The 13,034-nt window shown below is 41.5% G+C and overlaps 1 protein-coding gene and 1 long non-coding RNA gene across 7 annotated transcripts in view; one reads left to right on the forward strand and one right to left on the reverse strand.

The window, feature by feature from the left end:
- The window catches only part of ITSN2 (intersectin 2), a 124,997-nt gene extending 120,114 nt beyond the window's left edge, over positions 1-4,883 (reverse strand). Inside the window, exon 1 of one of the 6 annotated variants that reach the window (XM_055089067.1) lies at positions 4,500-4,883. The gene's annotated coding sequence lies outside the window, so the exon portion shown is untranslated. Of the gene's footprint in view, positions 1-3,582; positions 3,673-4,040; positions 4,318-4,499 lie in introns of those variants that run through there. The other 5 variants (XM_028496977.2, XM_028496978.2, XM_028496980.2 and 2 more) reach the window with 5 other exon arrangements.
- A 21-nt stretch (positions 4,884-4,904) lies between these two features.
- Positions 4,905-10,701, forward strand: LOC114487350 (uncharacterized). The gene is made up of 3 exons (XR_003682388.2): positions 4,905-4,992; positions 9,743-9,867; positions 10,622-10,701. It is a non-coding gene; the product is annotated as an uncharacterized lncRNA (long non-coding RNA).
- The last annotated feature ends 2,333 nt before the right edge of the window (positions 10,702-13,034 follow it).

Below are 13,034 nucleotides of genomic sequence, written 5' to 3' on the forward strand. Positions count from 1 at the left end.
TCGACAAATGAATGGATAAAGAAGATGTGGCACATATATACAATGGAATATTACTCAGCCATAAAAAGAAATGAAATTGAGTTATTTGTAATGAGGTGGATGGACCTAAAGTCTGTCATACAGAGTGAAGTAAGTCAGAAAGAGAAAAACAAATACCATATGCTAACACATATATATGGATCTAAAAAGAAACAAAACCAAAAATGGTTCTGAAAAACCTAGGGGCAGAACAGGAATAAAGACGCAGACATAGAGAATGGACTTGAGGACACCGGGAAGAGGAAGGGTAAGCTGGGACGAAGTGAGAGAGTGGCATGGACAAATATACACTATCAAATGTAAAATAGATAGCTAGTGGGAAGCAGCCACATAGCACAGGGAGATCAGCTCGGTGCTTTGTGACCACCTAGAGGGGTGGGATAGGGAGGGAGGGAGGGAGATGCAAGAGGGAGGAGATATGGGGATATATGTATATATAAAGCTGATTCACTTTGTTATAAAGCAGAAACTAACACACCGTTGTAAAGCAATTATACTCCAATAAAGATGTTAAAAAAAAATTAAGGCCTAAAAAGCTAATTTCTTTTCCAGTTACTAGGTTAAAATTTTTTTTTAACAAATAAAAAATAAAAAGGAGACTTAGTTTTGAAATTTCTCATCGACGTAAGTTGGAATAATAACAGGTAACATTTATTAAGCACTTATACTAAGCAGAAGTCACTGTGCTAAGCACTTTATATTATATACAACAGCACTATGAGTTGGTAATGTTACTTCCCCCATTTTACAGATAAGGAAACAGAAGCTTAGAAAATTAAAATAAGTTGCTCAGGGTTGCTATTTAGTGTTGAAGCTGGGAGCAGGAGGCTTAACTTGAAAGCCTGTGCTCTTACCTACCACAGTTAAGATAAAAATAAATAAAAATTTCATTGAAACACATAAAATGAATATGTATTAGTGAAGAAAAGGATCTAGAAAACATGAAACTGTTGCTTAAGTTAAACAAGTTAAATGTCTGCCATCTGGTATTAGATCCCTAAATGTCTACCATAACCACTGCTAAATAGCTTCACAAATAAATAAATCATTCAGTGTCCTAATATAGCTGTGAAATTAATTTTTAAGTGAATCTCTCAAAATAATACATTTGCAAATGAAATATGCTGCTCTCTTAGAGTTGTAAAAATACATTATCTCTTGATGTATTCACTGCCCTACTTCTATTTCTGCTCAGTTTCCTCCCCCCTCCCCCACTTCCTCTCTGCCTTCAGATCCTTTAAGGCCAGTTCAGTTCCTCCTTCTCAACAATACCTATATGCACACTCTACTCAATAGGACTCTAACATTAGCCGCTGTGCTCTGTAGTTAAAGGATGATAAAAAGTCAGGAATGAACTCAAGTAAAAGATACAGCGTTTCTGATGCATCTTCATCTTTAAAACTATTCTTTTACAGAACTAATCCTAAACATGATTTTTCTACTTCATACTTGGAATCCACCTTTAACAATTAACACACAAAAAAAATCTGCCTTTTTTTTTAGCTTTTCTTCATAAACAGTTATTCCATACATTTTTCCATAAATAAGGTATTGAAAAGATCAGAATATAAAAAAGAAAAACAAGAAAATGCACTGCTGTATGGTAATAAAATACCACATTTTGAGAAATGTAATTAATTTTGAATCATTCCTGGAACTTGTTAATATAAATGCTTTACAAGTAAATATAGTATATAAAAATGCTAGTTACTTATCCATGGAATATATGTACTTTCATTCATCTACTCAACAAATATTTATCGAATGCCCAAATCACCTTTTGTTTTTGTTTTAATTTCTGAACTAAGATGAGTGTACCAGATACGGGAACAGGTGCTGAAGTTAGAAGGATCCTGGTTTGCAACCTGGCTCCTGTACCTACTAGCTCAGTGACCTAGAGCAGCTCAGTTAACCTAGAGTAGTCAGTTAACCTTCAGGTTAACATTTCATTTATCTATTTGATGGGAGGGAAAAGAACTACTCATAGGGTCTTTGTGAGCTTCAAATGGTTATATAGCACAGCACAGGGCCTGGCAGGCAGTAAGTGCTCAATAAATGACAAGAATGGTAAATACATTTTAATACTGAGGAAAGGAGCTGAAAAAGGAGATGGCCAATAATGGTCTTTTTGTCTTACTAGAAAGAAATTTGTGAAACTCTGCATTAAAGATACAATAAAATAAAAATCTTAGGGTTATGTAAGAAAATTTCCACTTTAAAAAAGAGATATGATAAGAATATAGAGTGAAAAAACTAAAAAATAAAGATAAGGAAGAAAGAAAGAAATGGGTAAAGAAGATCTTGAAAGCTGCTGAGTTTGGGTGACGGATGTATAGAGGTTCCTTTTACTATTCTGATTTTGTGAAAATACAAAAATTTTTAAAACCATAATTCCAATCCCAGCACATGCCTAACACATTTCCTCATTTTCAGGAGAGATCAGGATTTTATCCTTGAGATGTGCTGAACTAACAATAGTACCTCCCTGCTCAATAATTCAGTACAGGTCAAGTTTTCTCAGACAATTCTATCATTCGTTATAAAGGTAAACAAAAGGAACAATTACATGCATTAAAGTATAAAATGCAACCTTTTCTGAGGCTCATTAATACTACACTAAAACAGCAGCCATGCACATTTTTTCCATGTCCTCCAAAAAAACCACAAAATTCTGTTTGTCCTTAAACGAAGCTTTTAAAAACAACTTCCACCTTACATACTTATGAAATAATAAAGGATATATGTCAATCATATCTCAGTAAAGCTGGGGGAAATAAAGAAATTACAAGAAAATCGTAGGCACAGCCAAAGAAACGGCACATCAGAATTGCTACTATCTTTAAATTTTGAGGGACGTCATAATTAATTTATGTAAAGGTTCTACTTGATGTTTCCAGATTGCGTTTAGGTTTTACCACTGATTAACAACATGGCAAACAAGCACAGGGAGAGAGGCAATTAATTTTCTTAAGAGGCTTAACCTACAGAGTCTAGGCTACCAAAATTAAGCTGACTGGGACAACATAAAATTTCAAGGCACACCTCGCCTATTTCTGGTTAAGCAAGTAAACACTAGTAAAAACAAACTAGAGCATTTAGTAAAGCAAACATTTTTGTGTTAACCTTAATTCCTATCACAAAGCGGATGGCTCCATCAAAAATACTCCTAATTCCTAAATAATACAAGTTTCAAATGAAGCATACTTGCCATCAGCAATCATTCGACGATAAAGCACAGGATTAATAAATCCAAATACAGCATCTTTCTACAAAATGCAAAGCCATCTGCAGTTTCAGCCTCGGTTTACCCATTCACTATGCATATGCAGGCGTCTTTTAAAAAAAATTATAAAACCAATAAACTTTACTCTGGTCCAAGAGATTACATCTCTCAGTGCTTCCTGTACACCCTGGAAGTCAATAACGCTAAAGTCAAATTGCAACATTTCCCAACTTTGGTTTAAGGTGAGCGGTGGACGCCGAGCATCCGCCCACTGGCCTCTCGTGACTCGGGCTACTTTGACGCACCGGGATGCGGCTCACCTGACGTTCCGCACCAACCCTTACCACGAAGGAAAACCAACTCCGTGAAAATAAAATGGGGCTCCGAGGAAGCATGCGGGTGCCCCTCAGGGCTGGCTCTCTTCTGCCCGCACCCCGAAAGCGAGGGGGCCACGCCGCCCCCGGCCCGCCGCGGCGTCCGCACCTGCCAGAAGAGGCCGCGGCCGGGGGCCGGGGCTCGGCCGTGGAGAAGGGGCAGCCCGGCCCCGGCCCCTCGTCCGCCCTGGCTCCGCCGCGGGGGCAGGAACCCGGCGCCGGAGGTTTCCGCCCGGCGCCGCCAAGCCCGCCAGGGGCCTAGCTCGGGGGCCGCCCGGGCTCCCGAGGGCCCGTCCGCGTCGTGCGGGGCGCCCAGCCCGGCCCGCGAGCCTCCCCGCGGCGGACGCGGCGGCGTCCGCACCTGCCCCGCGCCCTGCGGCAGGCCCGGCAGCAGCTTCACCCACCTGGCGCGCCACCGCGCCTCCCGCACGTCACAGCGCGGCCCCGCGGCCCTCGGCACCAGCGGCGCGGGCACGGGCGGACGCCGGGAGACCCTGCCCAGCAGCCGCCGCTGCAGCGCCCGCTTCGTAGTCAGGCAGCCGCCAACGAACCTGTTGCGCAGCCTGTCACGGCCGCTCGGGCTCCGCGGCGCCGCCTCAGCCCCACAACATGGCGGCCGCGGCCTCCGCAGGAAGCCGGGGGGCGGGGTGGGAGGCGACGGTCCGGGCAGCTGACTGCCTGCCCGCTGCCGGGCACCGACTCTCCCACCCTCGGGAACCCGAAATTGGCCCGGGCGCGGCTCCTCACCCCCAGAGCCCCAGGGCAGCGGACCCCGCGGGCCTGGTCCTAGTGTTCCGCTCTCCCCTCGGGGAAGCCCCGAAGCCCCGGACGCGGCAGCCCTTCCTGGAGGGGCGCCGACACACCTGGCTCCTCCTCCGCGAGGTGACATGTTGAGGCTGGGTGGTGCTTTTCCCACCACCGCAGACCCCACAGTTTTGGAAAAGGGCCAAACGGTGTATGGTGCGTGCCTGCTGCCCCTCCCGTGGCGCTCTCCCTGGAGCCTTCTCACTCACTACAGTATCTTCGCCGACCTGGGAGCTCGATTCCCCTGGAATGGGGAGTGGGACGGGAGGAGGTTGTTCCCACCCTTGCTCATGGGTGTGTTACAGGCCTTCCCCTCAGGTAGCGCAGAAGGACTCACTGCACCCAACGGTCGTCCATGCAGCGTTCCTCACCCTCCTCCATCACAAACAAAAAAGGGCAAGAAAGGGGCCTTCCAACCCTCATCCACGCGCAGAGCAACTACCCCGTAGCCTCTGGCTGAGCAGTAAGAAGATAGTCACCTCTCCGTGAACTCCACGACCTGCGGGTCTGCGGATGCTGGACGTTCTTTCCCGCCTGATAGCTGCCTGACAGGTGAAGCTCAAATTCAGTGTCTCTTTTTTCTCCCCTTTCAGCTCCTAGCCTCTTCGCAAAAGACTAGATAACACAAGTCACCGCCATTTATGGAGGGCTTGCCCTTGACACAGCGCTCCTTCAAGAGAAAGGCTTTTTGTTAGTTGGGGTTAGAGGAGTCAGTGGTTCCTCTGGGCATAACAGAGTGGGGGTCCGAGACCCAAGAGTTCTGTTGGCTTTCAGAGGCAGGGGCGGGGCTGGTCCCATGTGCAAAACTCATATCCCCATGACTTGTTGGAAAAGGAGAAGTCTGTGCAGATCAGATGATCCCATGGCTTGCTTTCATTCTACCTGTTGGGGCCTGTGAAGGTAGCAAGGCTGGCTGGAGAGGCATGACTCCAAAGCCCAGGCCTATCTGAACTAGTCAACCAACTCATGTGAGGAACTTAGCAAACATGAGTGATGATAAACAGGCTTTTCCCGCTCTCACACTCAAGTGTTTTTCCTAACCCTTAGGTTTGGACCTGACCAAGACCTGACAGACAGGTCCTGAGCTTCAGTGACACAGAGAGACCTGACTCCCTTGCATTAGCCCAGGAAGTGTCAGTCTATCGCTTATCTGCTGGGGACTAATCAGCCTGCAAACAAACCACCCAAGCTAGAGATAGCACTCTTGAGCACATGGTCTCATTCCCATGACAGACATCACCAGTTAATTGTGATTCCTTTCAGAGCCTCTACTTCAGTCCAGGCCTCTGAATCCTTCTCAACATAGTGCTCCAGAGAGTTGGCTTGTAAGGTGAAACCTGTTTTTAATTCCCGATAGGCAGATTGTTAGCCAGTCTCCATTTCCCTCCCATCATTTGATCAATGTCTTTTGTGTTTCTGGGTTCTGGACCCGATACAATTCACCCTGAGTCCTCTTTCTTTCTGAAGGAGGAGCCAAATCCTTGGCAAGACAAAAATGAACTTTATAGAAAGGAATGGTTATAAAGAAGTAAAAAACATTTTTAAAGACTTCGTAAAATAGACCAAGAAGCGAAGAACCTCTGATGGAAATTGACGTCCTGAATACAACTGGGAGCCTATAGTACCCCAAACACTAAAACAATTATATCTCAGGGTTCCATTCAGAGCTCTGAGGCCAGTTTGTCCATCCTATCCTACTCTTCAGCATTGATGATTCACCTAGGTGGTACCTCCACCATCCCAGTTCTTTGACTTCCTCTTCTCTCCACAGGGCACGCCTTGGAGCTGTATCTATAATTTCTCTCCTTAGTATTTCCCAAATCCCACCATCTCTTTTTTTCATCTCCAGCACCAACTGGAAATCAGATACCTGGAGGAACTAAGTACTACCTAAGGCATATAGATGTACCTGCCAAGTCTAAAGAAGTTTAGGAATTATTGTAGGGTGAGAAGTTAGGTAGGGGGCTTGGTATGTTGCATTTCTCTTCCCCAAGTTCTGGCACAATTTAGGATAGATTCAAGGTGTGTTCCTGGTAACCTAGCTTTTACCATGGGAGCATTTAATCTCAATCTGTTTTCCTTCCCTGCACTGATCCTCCCTCCCAACCATTTATATCCTATGTTCTAGCAATCTCTGTTTCTTTTAGTTTTCAAAGATTCTGTCCTTCACCCCATTCCTACCCAGTCAACCCACATAAAAATTCATAGTAATGGAAAGAGGCTAGAGTAGAGTACAGAAGCAATTCCAGACTCTAAGCATCTCATAAGATAAATATAGAGTAGGAAGAGCTTGGAGCTCATATGTAATACCTCTACTAGTAATAAATCTCCCAAGACAGTGGTCTAAACAATTTATAAAGAAATTAAGAGAAAAGGGGCAAAAAATAGTCTTTAAATTTACTCAGATACTTATTTTTGATTTGCTTCATTCTTTCCTGATGATCCAAGTTTCCATCTGATAATATTTCTCTTTAACTGAAGAACTTCTTTTAGTGTTTTTTATAGTGCAGGTGTGTTGGCTAGACATCCTTTTAGTTTTATTTTATCTGAAAATATTTTTATTTTGCTTTCATACTTGAATGATATATCCCCTGAATATAGAGTTCTGGATTGACAGGAGAGTTATTTATTTATTTATTTGTTTGTTTAAAAAAATTATTTATTTACTTTTGGCTGCATTGGGTCTTCGTTGCTACGCACAGGCTTTCTCTAGTTGCGACGAGTGGGGGCTACTCTTCGTTGCAGTGCGTGGGCTTCTCATTGTGGTGGCTCCTCTTGTTACAGAGCACGGGCTCTCGGCACGCAGGTTTCAGTAGTTATGGCACACAGGCTCAGTAGTTGTGGTTTCTGGGCTCTAGAGTGCAGGCTCAGTAGTTATGGCACACAGGATTAGTTGCTCCGTGGCATGTGTGATCTTCCTGGACCAGGGCTCGAACCTGTGTCCCCTGTGTCGGCAGGTGTATTCTTAACCACTGCGCCGCCAGGGAAGCCCGGGGAGGGGTTTTAGTTTCAGCATTTTAATGATGTTTTTCCATTTTCTCTGACCTCCATGGTTTCAGATGACTGTTGGCTGTTGAGCAGATCATTTTTTTTCCTCTGTGTAATATGTTATTTTCTCTTGCTGCTTTCAAGAGTTGCTCTTTGGCGTTGGCTTTCAGTAATTTGACTCTGATGTACATCAGCGTGAACTTTTTTGTGTTTATTCTGCGTGTGTTCATTTATAATCTTGTATCTGCAAGTTTCCGTCTTTCATCAAATTAAAAAAAATCTTAGCCTTTATTTTTAAAAATACTTATTTTCTGCCCCATTCTCTCTCATCTCCTTCTGGCATTCCAGTTACATGTATATTTAACTATATGATACCATCTGGGGTTCATGTAAGATGTGCTTTAGCAGTGGAGCAGTGTTCCACCACTGAACACCAGAAAAACCTGGCTCTACCCTCCTGATCCTCAGGGCATCTGGAGATAGAAGTGATGAGTAGTATGGTTCTAAAGCTGTGCCCCCTCTACCTTCTGTCTTTGGTAGGAGTTAGTTTGCCTCTACTGTTAGCAACTGTACTTTCCAGCTAGGGTGTCTCTTCTGTTCTCTTGTAGAAAATAACACAACCTCACAGTCTTTCCGTGCCACTACCAGATACACACACACACACACACACACACACACACACACTTATATACTGTCACATTGATTCTATCCCTTCTGAGAAATAGATGGAAAGTAAGGTTTGTCCCTTTTTTACTTTCTTTTTCCTCTTAAAGCTCACACAAAAGAATAGATGTGCTGACTGGTCGTTTGCATAAAGAACTAAAGTCAAAGTTAACCTGGGAAACCAAGCTGAGGCTGCCCTAGTTTCTGAATATAAAAACAGATAAAAGCAGGCCAGGAATAGGGGAGGTCAGGGTCCAGGAAAAGGCCTTGGGCTTCCTTTGACACCTACAGATGTACCTTGTTTTATTGCACTTTATTGTGCTTCACAGATACTGCCTTTTTACAAATTGAAGTTTTGTGGCAACCCTGCATATCAAACAAGTCTATCGGAGATGTTTTTTCAAAAGTATTTGCTCATTTTGTGTCTCTGTGTCGCATTTTAGTAATTCTCACAATATTTCAAACTTTCTCATTATTATTTATTGTGGTGATCTGTGATCATGATCTTTGATGTTACTACTACAACTTGCTAAAGACTTGGATGATGGTTAGGATTTTTAACAGTGAAGTTTTTTTTTTTGTTTTTTTTTTTTTTCGGTACGCGGGCCTCTCACTGCTGTGGCCTCTCCCATTGCGGAGCACAGGCTCCGGACGCGCGCGCAGGCCCAGCGGCCGTGGCTCACGGGCTTAGCCGCTCCGCGGCATGTGGGATTTCCCCGGACCGGGGCACGAACCCATGTCCCCTGCATTGGCAGGTGAACTCTCAACCACTGCGCCACCAGGGAAGCCCCATATTTATCTTCTCTAAAAAGTGCATATTATGTAGTGAATGAAGTACCATAATTTACTTAAGGATTCTCCTGCTATTGGCTGATTTTAATTTTTTATTATTATAAATAACGTGTAATTTTTAAAAATATTTATTTATTTGGTTGCACTGGGTCTAAGTTGCGGCAGGCAGGCTCCTTAGTTGTGGCTTGTGGGCTCCTTAGTTGTGGCATGCGAACTCTTAGTTGTAGTATGCTTGTGGGATCTAGTTCCCTGACCAGGGATCGAACCTGGGCCGCCTGCATTGGGAGCACAGAGTCTTATCCACTGTACCGCCAGGGAAGTCCCAACATGTAATTTCTAAACACCTAAACATATATAAAAAACATTTCACAGTAAACATTTTCATAGATATCATTTTTTCTTCTTTTGGTGTCCATCCTTAGAATTAATTCTCAGAACTTAATTATTAATAGTTTCTACAAAAATATATTTATTTAATCTGCCATAGCAGCATAGGAATATACCAGTTTCATTACACCCTCATCAAAAGTATATTTCATTTATATTTAAACTTTTTAATTACTAGGCAAAGTAATCTTTCAACTTGTTTTTCTTAGATCAGTCCTGATGATCAACATTTTTGTTACTTTTTATTAATAAAGTTAATTTTTTTCCCCTATGAACTATTCACATTCTCTGTCCATTTATATATTATGGTATTCCTATTTTACCAATTCATATGAATTCTTAATATATACAAAAGAGGGTTGTTTTAAAATCATCATTTAGTCATTGTCTCATTGGACAGATTATTTTATTCTCTACTTACCAGATAACATGGATTGATTCTTATTTATCTTTCAGTATTCTTTCTTTCTAGAAATATTTAGTGTGTGCCTTTTATATGCCAAGAATGTGCTAAGCGAAGAGGATATAGCAGTAAGCAAGATATCATGGTGCCTGCTCATATTAGATGCTCAATAAATGTCACTGGATGCTGAAAAAGTAAGTGTTATAACAGAATAATGTCATCTACATTTCAGCAAGGTAATTATTGTTGAGTAATTCTCAGGAGTCCTTGAGGAGGTTTCTAAGATTCTCCTACCTGATCAGAATAGTCAGGTGGTTCTTTTGCAAGTTCTATTTTTAAAACTTTTTTCTAAGATATATGTACTAATAGTACTACTTTGTAGAAGTTATCTTTTACTACTTTGTATGACCTGTTTGAACACAAGCTGCTGGTGGTAACCTAGGAGAGGCCCAGTTTGTTTTCATTGTATAGTACTATATGCAGTAGAACTCTTAAAACATAATAAAAATCTTTGTTTTTACAAATTTAAGTTCAATGTTTTCTAAGGCTTTTGATACATTGAAAATAATGTTATGCTGGGCAAGGATATTTATCAAATTCCTACAGAGAATAGCTCCTTTGATGAAGTCTACTGAACGAAGCTTCTTTACCTATAGGTTCACCATGGTGAGATTTTTTCCATGTGTTTCAAAGGGACTTAGTCCCACCCTAATAATTTAGGCAAACGCTTTTCTTATGTCTTTGTATAAGGAAACATAAAACTCTCAGTTCCATGTCAGAGTGACCAGGTTGAGTTAAGATGTTTGGTTGGAAATAACAGGAGTCAACTCAAAGGGCTTAAGCAAAAAAAAAAAACTATGTAAGGTTATAGGAGGGTACAGTGTTGAATGCTGAATAGGCACCCTCTCTTTCTCATCTCTGCACTTGTGCTTCATTTTCTCTCTGTAGACTGACTTCCTATCCTTTTCCAGTTCTCCTCGCAAGGTGGAAGATGCCCTCACCTCATCCCCACCCCACCCCCACCTCCATGTTCTAGATCTAGTCACCTAAGGAAAGGTTGAATTGCTCAGTTCTAATTTCAGATTCCTTGGGATGAGACTCTGATTGGTCCAGCTTGGGTCAGGTGCCCACTCCTAGCCCAGTCAGCTGTGGTCAAGGGGGTGGGGTCAAGCTGTATAAACAAGTCTGACTCAGTTCCACTCTTGTGATTTTGGGGTTGTAGTGTCTGGAGGCCAAGGGGAAAGGAGGAGCAATAGGAACAGACAGATACCACAAAAGATGTCTCCTGCAATATTTTTGTCAGGCAGACATATTGGTAGTGATGGCTGGTTTTTTTAATGAAAGAAAAATAAGTATTAAAATCTGTTTGCAGTATTCTACTATCTTTGGGGCTCTTCTTACAACAGCTTGATATATTTTAGTTCACTGAGATGACTGAGGAGAATCTAGGTAATATCAAAGGGTTTTATGTTGCTGTTTGATATTTTTCATTTGGGACAACACGAGAGAGTAACTGAAATTATATTACAACTCTAGTGTTCTCTTCTTAAGTTAAATGTTCTTCCCATGAACAGTGGCATTGTTAGAAGATTAAAACAAAAATACAAAATTCTACCTTCAAACCAGCAAATAATTCTGGTTAGAACTTTGGTAACTTCTTAGGGATTTACAAAAAAAAGTTTCCTGAAGTTTGTGTCTTTCAAGTTTAGCCTTGTTTTTAATTTGATGCAGTGCATAGTCTGAATTGATTTGTTTTTGTAATCTGTGTCATAAGCCTTGGGGCAGGGACCAGGTTTTGACATGTAGTTTGGTACTTTATACTGTACTCTCAATACTTAGAAAATAATGATTAATAGTTAGGTGTTGGGTTTTGGGCACAAAACCCTAACTATAAGTAAAATTAACTTTAAGAGCTATTTTGGTGTATGATGAAAGTGAGATATGAAAAACTTTTTATGGCTTCTTAGAAGGAGTCAAGAATGTTCCAGTGGCTGAAACATGTTGAAATTTAGAATACATGTATGTAATTGCCTGATGAATGTGAATGTCTGGTGGTTTTAATGTTAAAAGTTCTAAAAACACTTATACTAGAATTAGTATCACCAAGGTTGGATTAAGAGTTTAGAGGCCCTAAACTTGTGTGAAATTAAAACAACAACAACAACAACACAGACACCAAAATATACTAAACCTTAAAGTAAACATCAGGAAAGCCAATAAGTTCTATGGTGTGTTTGTTTTGTAATTTTGCATGATGACTATTTGAATGCTTTTTAAAAAAACCTCTCAAATATTGAAGTATTTCCAAATAGTTGTGTGTGTGTGTGTGCACGCACAAGCATTGCTAGCACCCTAAGAATGTGCTTAGTTTGCCTTTTGGATGATTCACAGTAGGTATACCATGTTCTTAGAATGTTAAGTAGATTGTGTGGACTTTGGTTCCAATTACCGAAAATTTGGATAGCTAAGTTGGCAACCAAGGAAGCTACACCAAGGGGCAACTCCTTTATGACCACTTCAAGAGAGAGAGCTAGGCCCGGTGTCTTCTGCCTCATGCAGTAGAGGCTCAGTTTCATATTTGAGCATAAAAATTTTACCCCAGGGTGGTACTGGTTGAAGAGCAAGTGAGCAGTTGTAGAAGGCCTTGTGTGATGGTTCCTAACTTCTTCACCAAAAACCCTTTCCATTATTTCCCCTTTAGATTTGGAATATTTTTTCCTAATTAAACAAATATATTTACTATATAAAATTTGTTGTATGTCAGCGTATAAATAAGACGCCTTTTCAAGGAAGGGAAATTAAGAAAATAAGATAATCTTCAGAGTTAAACTACATAAATACAAAATTGCAGAGAAGAAAATAGACGAAAATTACTTTAAAGAAATGGAATGGCTCCAGATCTGAGCAAATTATGACAGTATCTGCTGAGGGCATAATTGGAAGGAAATGGAGGTTTGTTAGTCTGGAGAGATTTTTATAAAAGAGCATCTGAGATGAATTTTGGCAGTGTCCATCCAATTACTACTGTCCTGGGAAGAGAGAATCTCACACTTGTGGTAGTTATGGTTTCATCAGAAAGGCCATGTTTATTAAGGAGAAGAGTACTAATGCCAGGTCGCATTAAACTTAAGTTACTACTTTCCCCTGGTATGATTCCAGTCTAAGTAAACAACATTCTAATCATAATTTGAGTCCCTATGTAGTTCACCCCACAGGGAAAAAAAATGTGCTGGTCATGCTTAGAATACTATTCGGGCCCATGTGACTGTGATAATTCTCAGCACAAATTAATACATTATCCGAGTTTGTTCATCAACCTCTGTAAATATGGTTAACGTGAGGGATGATCCCAAATGGGCTG

The sequence above is a fragment of the Physeter macrocephalus genome, chromosome 12, assembly GCF_002837175.3.
Source record: "Physeter macrocephalus isolate SW-GA chromosome 12, ASM283717v5, whole genome shotgun sequence".
In the NCBI taxonomy this organism is placed as follows: domain Eukaryota; kingdom Metazoa; phylum Chordata; class Mammalia; order Artiodactyla; family Physeteridae; genus Physeter; species Physeter macrocephalus.